The sequence below is a fragment of the Chiloscyllium plagiosum genome, chromosome 15, assembly GCF_004010195.1.
Source record: "Chiloscyllium plagiosum isolate BGI_BamShark_2017 chromosome 15, ASM401019v2, whole genome shotgun sequence".
Taxonomy (NCBI): Eukaryota; Metazoa; Chordata; class Chondrichthyes; order Orectolobiformes; family Hemiscylliidae; genus Chiloscyllium; species Chiloscyllium plagiosum.
The window spans coordinates 3,737,399-3,746,445 of record NC_057724.1 but is presented as its reverse complement, the minus strand read 5'-3'; the positions used below and the strand labels follow the sequence as shown (position 1 = coordinate 3,746,445).

Genomic DNA, 9,047 nt, shown 5'->3' with positions numbered 1-9,047 from the left:
AAATAATGGGAGGAGTTGGGATTCATTTTTGCCTCTTATTTCAGCAGGTTTGTTTAAGACAACTGCCTTCAATGTTATTTTGCTCAAAATTTCATGAAGCTGCAGAAGAAGTGACCCATTTCATGAAGAAATTGAGGCATTAATTAAGTTAGCAAAAGTGACAATCGAAACACTTTTTGCAGCGTTTGATTCATTATCAAGAAGCTAGCAGAATGCTGCAGAGAAAACACAGAAATCCATTAAAAAAAACCTTACTTTACCTCACTGTTGGAAGACAGCCAGACACCTGTATGACTGTTTGACAGTAAACAATATGACCCTGACAGATTGAAGGGAAGAAAGCTTAAAAAATAAATGATAACGTTTTAAAATTGAAACTTGCTTTGGTGGCCAGGAGAAATCTCTTAACAATTATCTATACCAGTTTGCTTTAAGCTACATAGACAAAGACCGTTTATTTTAAAACCCCAACATGTAAATAGGCACACCCACATAGATATGGGTCAGCCATTTTGTATGACACAAGAAACAATTGAGTTTGAAGAGAATTCCTATTAAAAGGTTGAAACAAGACTTTACACACTGTTAAGGAATTATACTGGATTGTGAGTACAATTTACATCATTCATTTAAATATCTAATTGTTCCTTAATATAGAGTTAAAAATTGTGAGTAAATTTGAAGTAGCATTTGAAGTAGAACCATCTTTGATTGACCATATAGTTTAAACTCATTAAGGAAATACAGTATCAAATGTATACTTTATTAAATTACTCACTATGTATAAGTGAATTGACTATCTTTAATTACTATTACTCTTTCATAGAGTACTCATTTCTATAAAGTAATCCAGAATTGATTATTTTAATAACTATTCATGAGCAAGTATTAAATAAATTGAACTTTCATACTTAAATCTTAGCAAATCCACTGAAAGCAACGGTCTGTAATTCTTGGGTTTTGAATTCTATGTGCTGCTAGTGGTTAACCCAGACAGATTGCTTCAGCTATAATATGCTTAGTGGTATATTCACCACTGAAATAACTACAAGCCTCAGGTTGAGGGGTGTACATTTCATTGTAGGACCCAATTTGTAGCTAGCAACTCAAAGTTCCTTAGATGATCTGATACCTCTCATAACTAAGGTTTTAGGCTAATAATAAATCTGACTGAGTAGGTTTACCTTGCTGAGGTTAAAGACTGGCTTCAAGTATACCCTCACCATTTGCCAGAGGCATCCATCAAATGGAACAGCTGAAAGATCTGTTAGAATGGTTGAAGAAGCATTCAAGGAAAGAAGTTTGACAGGAGTATTCAAACAGTATGAAGCAGAGGCTGGATAATTTCGTGCTGAGGTAAAACACAATTCAGTCTAAAGGTGTGTACCTACTGAGCTGTTGATGAAGAAAACATGACAAAGACATAGTTTGACCAGATTTGGCTGTTAAAATTAAGCACAAAACAGTCCAATGGAAATCTTAGCATGACACAACACAAAAGCATACTGTTGCAGGCAATGCCCATTTACAATCACAGATTGGAGATGGAGACATTTCACCTTGAGTTCTCTGACAGGTCTAACCTACAGTACCACAATCAAGGCAAGGAGGCTGCTCCCAAATCCACCTCAGTCCAGATATGCATTGGAACCCAGCCTGGTGGTTCTCATCTTTTTCACAATGACTAATTTGGTTCCAGCGGTCAAACAGCATCACCAGTTTGATATGTGCTGAGTGCCAATATGATAGCCCTTGTAACATACTCGCAAGACGGGATTCATATTGAGATAGATATCAGAGTGTCATAGAGACGTACAGTACGGACTCTTCAGTCCAACTCATTCACGCTGACCAGAAATCCTAAATTAATCGAGTCCCATTTGCCAGCACTTGGCCTATGTCCCTCTAAGTCGAGAGTGTGCTGCAGGAAAAGCACAAGATGAAGGGCTCATGTCTGAAACATCAATTCTCCTGCTCCTCGGATGCTGACTAACCTGCTGTACTTTTCCAGCACCACACTCTCAACTCTGATCCCCAGCATCTGCAGTCCTCACTTTCTCCATATCCCCTAAACCTTCCCATTCCCATGCTCATCCAGATGCCTTTTAAATGGTGTAATAGTTTCAGCCTCCACCACTTCCTCTGACAGCTCCTTCCATTCATGCACCATGCTTTGCATGAAACAATTGCCTCTTAAGGCCTTTTAAATCTATCTCTTTCTACCCTAAATCTACACCCTCTAGTTCTGGACTGCACCAACCCAGGGAAATGACTTTGTCTATTTACCCTACCTTCATTATTTACCCTTCATGGTGCATGGTGAAGAAGGGCTTATGCCCGAAACGTCGATTCTCCTGTTCCCTGGATGCTGCCTGACCTGCTGCGCTTCTCCAGCAACACATTTTCAGCTCTGATCTCCAGCATCTGCAGACCTCACTTTCTCCTCAGGTACTTATATGACTCAGCCAAAGTTGTCTATCTCAAGGCAAGGATGCCCCAAGGCATGGTACATTAGTGAGACCGAGCAGAGGCTATGGCAATGGATGAATGGATGCCGCACAACAATCAACAGGCAAGAGTGTTCCCTCCAGTTGAAGAACACTTCAGTGGTCCTGGCCATTTGCCCTCAGACCTTTGAGTGACCATCCTCCAAGGCAGACTGAAGAACAGGCAACAACACAAAGTTGCCAAGCTCAAACACAAGCTCCCTCTCATATCCTCACACATAGAGTCATACAATCATAGAGATCTACAGCACGGAAACAGACCTTTCGGTCCAACTTGTCCATGCCGACCAGATATCCCAACCCCGTCTAGTATGCACTCCCACACTCACACACACCCCCTCTCACAGACTTATACCCCTTTACACTCACACTCATACACATACACATATTCTCTCACAGACTCACACACCCCCCCCCGCACACATACACACACATATATAAGTTTGTGGGGTGAATTTGTACTTGCAGAATTACATTTAATTTTCCTCAAAAACTGCATGAATCCATGTAAGATTCTGTAAATCCCTTTTTTAGATTAGAATCAGTCTGAACATTGTGGCACAGACAGCCTCACACAGGGCACCTCACACTTTCAATGTATTATCTGGGCCGACATGGCACCAATTGTTAAAGTTCACTTGAGAATGTAACTTTGCAGGGTCTTCTGGAATTTACATATGAAAGAACTGAAACTAAAAGATGAGAGAATTAATAAACAAACAATCCAGCTGTTTTTCAATATATAATTTGGGTTACATCACACTGTAAACTTTTGCTATAAATTCTGTGTCCTACGATCTTATACTCCACAAACACATGATGAAGAAACAGCGCTCTGAAAGCTGGTGCTTCCAATTAAACCTGTTGGACTATAACCTGGTGTCATGTGATTTTTAACTTTGCCCACTCCAGTCCAATACTAGCATCTCCAAATCATGCATTGATTCCATTGTGATTACAATATTAAAGTTTGTACTTTATAACATTTATACTATAATTTCATATGTTGCAATGTCATCTAACTGTCATATAGGTATACTGCCTGTGTAGGATCCATGGAATAATACAATGCTGGCCATTCAACTGACTGAGACGACTGATCTTCACGATTCCCAAACCCCCACTCCTGTGCCCAGCACGAGTGGCTGTGACAATACACCCATTTCCATGTTAATCTGGACCGTCGGATAGTAATGGTAAGCAACCCAATTCTCTTTCTATCATTTGCCATCCAAGACTCTTTCCCACTCTTAACACCTGTTTGGTTTGGAAATGTTTACAGTTTGATGCTATTTGAACATTCACAAGGCCACCTGGAAGATGCCTCTGGAACATAGAATGTAGAACATAGAACATTATAGTGCAGTACAGGCCTGTCGGTCCTCGATGTGCCGACTTGTGAAACCAATCTGAAGCCCATCTATCCTACACTAGTCCATTATCATCGATATATTTATCCACTGACCATTTAAATGCCCTTGAAGTTGGTGAGCCTACTACTACTATGCCCTTACTACTCACTGAATAAAGAAACTACCTCTGACATCTGTCCTATATCTATCACCCCTCGATTTAACGCTATGTCCCCTCTTGCTAGCCATCACCATCCAAGGAAAAAGGCTCTCACTGTCCACCTTATCTAATCCTCTGATCATTTTGTATGTCTCTATTAAGTCACCTCTCAACCTTCTTCTCTGTAATGAAAACAGCATCAAGTCCCTCAGCCTTTCCTCATAAGACCTTCCCTCCATGCCAGACAACATCCTGGTAAATCTCCTCTGCACCCTTCCAAAGCTTCCACATCCTTCCTATAATATGGTGACCAGAACTGTACATAATAATCCAAGTGCGGCCGCACCGAAGTTTTGTACAGCTGTAACATGACCTCATGGCTCCGAAATTCAAGCCCTCTACCAAGAAAAGCTAACAAACCCTACGCCTTCTTAACAACTCTATCAATCTGGGTGGCAACTTTCAGGGAGCTATGTACATAGACACTGAGATCTCTCAGCTCATCTACACTACCAAGAATCTTACCATTAGCCCAGTACTCTTTATTCCTGTTACTCTTTCCAAAATGAAACTTGGTTGAAATTGACAAAAAGGTCAGAAATATTCATGTGAATCAAATTATCCCTGTTAAAAATGAACAAGCTTTTTGGAGGGTTGGAGCAGACTCAATGGGCTGAGCTTTTTCTGCACTGCGGAGATTCTATGATTCTACGACAAAGTATCAACTTCTGAGAAGGAAACAGATTCTTCGGTGAGTATGGGATCAGATCCAACAATCTAAAACCTGAAACTAAACTGAAATATATGGAATTAAGGAAGGCTTTGTAAATCAGGTATCAGCCTTAAGTTGTGGATGTAGTTTTCTAAAACTAGGAAACAATGTAATATCTCCATAAGCTATGAGCTTGCACCATCTGTAATTGCATTTGTCTTTCTTTGCAAGGTCTCTCAATCTGTAATAACCTCTCACTGTGTCAGTGAGACATGAGCACCTCACCATCATTGCCCCATCCTCATTGGTGATGCTTCTGAGCATGTGGCCGGGGGTATAAGACCATGCTGCAAAACTGGAGGAGTTCAACCAAAGTGGGCAAGTCTATGCTGAAGTTAGCAGCAATATGTATGCAACAAGAGCTGGCTGAGGGAGCCTAATGAACTAACAGATGTTGCTCCTTATTGCAGTTTGGATTCTGAGCCAACTCAGCAAAGTCTATTTCCCTTTAAACAACCCTTTTGGGAGTTCATTTACATCACCTCCTGAAACATGTTTAGTGCTGGCTGATTGCACAAATATAACGTGACCAGTGATTTAATGATCATAATAAAGCAGAGCTTGCTCCACATCGTTAACAACCCTGAGCTTGAGAAACACATTGACACAGTGTCACAGGTCCCTGTATGGGGAGGATATTAGTGTAACTGACTGATGCCAGAAAAGAAAACCTGGTGACACAGAAGGTTTAACAAAAAAGTCACTTCAGGGTTCAAATACAAAAGAGGACGTTAACCATGGAACTGTGTGACTGGATCGAATCCCACTGTTTTGACAAAGTGATGAATTTTGCTTGGGATCAACTTTAAGTCCAGATGTACATTAGAATGTTGCCAGTATTCATCAATACGGAATGAATTTCTCACACATTGGCAATGACACTGTGATCCGACAGAATCTCTTGTGGGAGTGAAGGATGAGTAATGTGCAAAACAAACAAGTTGCAGACTTGATCAGGCCACAACACAAGGGTGCTAATGAGGACCTTCCAACTCAAGCAAGTACTAATGAACACAAATGATACATGGCATAGATAGAGACAGGGGGTACATTTACATTTGAACCCAATCCTGGGACAGATGGTACTTGGCATTTGTCGGCTATGGCATGAACAAAGGGAGTTATACAAACAATTGAAGACACTTTTGCTACTCCTGGAATGGAATATCAAAACCATGTTCAACAATTATGGACTGCACTCTGAATGGAGGACGTGACAGAATTTTCTGGATATGTGTCAGAAAGATATATAAACCTGGATCTGGCCTTGAGATAGCAGCAGAAACTCTGCCAAATCCAAGATAAAAGGACACTCTACCTTGGCGGTGATGCAAGATTCACTTCTGGAGAGGAAGCCAGAGAGAGAGAGAGAGAGACCATTGAACTTTGCAAGCTTCACCAGCCCATCCCAAGTTGTAGTATACAGGAGGAGGTATGTCTGGAGAGTCTTGAATGATATTGTAATTAAATATTTTGCTTATTTTAACTATTTGCTTAATTAAAATTGCAACCGTTTTACTGGCTGTCCACCTTGTGTCAGTTTGTTGACCTTGAAACTCCAAGATACTTGGGTAAACGTGTCTAAGTGACATATTGATTGAAACATTTGGACATGTGCACTTTGCCGCCAACCATAAGCCTGACCTGTATCTTGTTCCCCTCGTTCAAGTGAGCATGGAGAGTTTACACTGAAAGGTAGGAGTATATCTTTTTGGGACCAGTGACAGGGAGGCATTTTGGATTTCTGGGCAGATGGTCTGCCAATGGTGGAATGATTAAAAATTGAGGATGCATCAGAAAGCACAGAAGCCAAAGGTTTTGAGGAAACTGTAGACCTGGCGGCATTACAGTAATATCCCTCCACTCCTTCACAACATTTTCACATCCAAAGAGAGAGAGAGGGGCTGAAACACAAGAATGAATCAGGCCTGAACTAATAACCTAATAGATTTATTAAACAGGAACTGAATCAAACCACACCAGTACCATAAGCTGAATTGTTAGAGTTCACTTCAGCTGGTTCCCCAGGCAGTAAAAAGAATTTGCAACTTTTGTGCTGATCTGCAAGTGATGTTAGGATGTAGCAATGTTTTATAATTCTCACTAATTATACAAGTTATTTCCTCTGGTTTACTTTTCCTTGAGGTTTCAAACAGTCTCACAAATGTGATATAGGACAGGCTGATACAGCCTTTCAAAGAAAGTCACGACAATGCAGTCGATATAAATAACTGAGTGTGGACTTCAAGGGGAGCAGTCAATTTTCACTTAGAGAGTGGTGGGAGTGTGATATTTTCAAGTGCAATGTGGGTGTGGTAAGTAACATGGTTGCATTTAACAGAAAACTGGATAAAACAGAAAAGGGAGGAAGGAATAGATGAACTGGTAAGGTGAGATGAAATGGGTGGGAGGAGTTTGGTTGGGTGCAGAAATACTGATAGAGACCAATTGGACTGAATGGGCAATGGCTGTCCTGTAAGTATATGTAGTTTTATATGTATATATGTAATGAATATACAGAATCCAAATTTTATTAGAATTCACTGAAAATGTCTGAATTTTCTTGCTGAGCAAATATGTCTTCCATGAAACCCAGATCTCACTCAGCCCTGTCAGATATCCATTACTTCACCATTGCTGATCTTTACAGCATTCTCATTCACACTGGTGATTTATCTAGACTGGTGCGCCATCCAATTCTGCATCCCTTTCCAGCTCAGGTGGGTGAGAGTGGGGCAACATTGAGCTTGGATGCCATGTCTGGGTAGACCTGTTGCCCCTCTGGGTTCCAGTGTATGGACAAACTCCTGCCAGCCATCTTTTCCCTGTCTAACAACACTGTGAATGCTGTGCAACACTACGTATGCTGTCTGAATCACTCACAGGGCAAGGAAGAAGTTAATGATTACAGAATGTTATTGTGGGGATCCTGCTCTGAGAAAACTGGCTGAAATGTGTCCCATAATGCAACTGCAAATATGGGATCTTCTGAGGCTGTGAATGATGCTCTCAAAATACAAGTTCTTACTTTCAGCAATGGATGAATACAGATGCATACAGATCCAAGAATATTCCAGAAGCTCAACACCAACAGGACAAAGCGCCCACTCAGTTGACACTCATTCGCCACTTCAACACTCACTCCCCCCTCTTACTAGCAGCATTGTGCAGCAACCCATCACGGGTTCTTAGACAGAACATAACATCTAGAAGGACAATGGCAGGAGATGCACAGAACACTATCACCTCCAAGTTCTCTTCCAAACCACTCAACTTGCACTATCACCTCCAAGTTCTCTTCCAAACCACTCAACTGTCAGTGGTTTAAAATCCTGGAACTCTCTCCCTAAAAGCATTGTGGGTCTACCTACATACTAAAGACTGCAACAGTTCAAGAAGGCAGCTCACCACCACCTTCTCAAGAGTAACTAAGGTCAGGCAATAAATGCTAGCCCAGCCAACAATACACATACCCTCTGAATGATTTTAAAAAAAAATGGTTTTAAAAAGTAAGAGGTTAGATTACATTCCCTATACTATAGAAACAGGCCAACAAGTCCACACTGATCCTCCGAAGAGTAACCCACCCAGACCTATTTCCTGACCTTATATTTACCCCAGATTAATGCAACTAACACTATGGGTAACTTAGCATGGCCAACTTATCTAACTTGCGCATCTTTGAATTGTGGGAGGAAGCTAGAGCACACCCACACAGACATGGGCAGAATGTGCAAACTCCACACAGGCAGTTGCCCGAGCCTGGAATCAACCCTGAGTCCCTGGCACTGTGAGGCAGCAGTGCTAGCAACTCAGCCACTGTGCCACCCTCACATACCCTTCTTCGGTTGTATTAGCATTTTAAGAGCTGCTGATATATAAATTGCTGACAGTTCTTGTGTAAATCAATTCTGAAGTATTGCATGTGCTGAACTCATCGCACGTCAATGATAACAAACTGACCCCATGGTTCGTGGGCTGGATTGGACCTTAAACACACACACACACACAAACACACACAGGCACACATATAAAGTAACTCATACATGCATACAGACACAGGCATTCACACACAGAAAGGCACACACACATGCATACACACATGAATCAGGCTGACTATTTCAAACTGTCAAACCACAACTCAGGACATTGAAATCAACATGAATACAACCCTTTGTTTGGAAAATAATTTAAATTTGTAGAGAGTCACATGATGAGCAAGCCATCTTGCAGCCTGCCTTTAAAATCAACTAGAC

At 41.2% G+C, this 9,047-nt stretch overlaps 1 long non-coding RNA gene across 1 annotated transcript; it reads left to right on the top strand.

Annotated features, from left to right (window-relative positions):
• The first annotated feature begins 518 nt into the window (after positions 1 to 518).
• Positions 519 to 6,189, top strand: LOC122557466. Its single transcript, XR_006313838.1, has 3 exons — positions 519 to 605; positions 3,541 to 3,703; positions 4,963 to 6,189. It is a non-coding gene; the product is annotated as an uncharacterized LOC122557466 (long non-coding RNA).
• Positions 6,190 to 9,047: the final 2,858 nt, after the last annotated feature.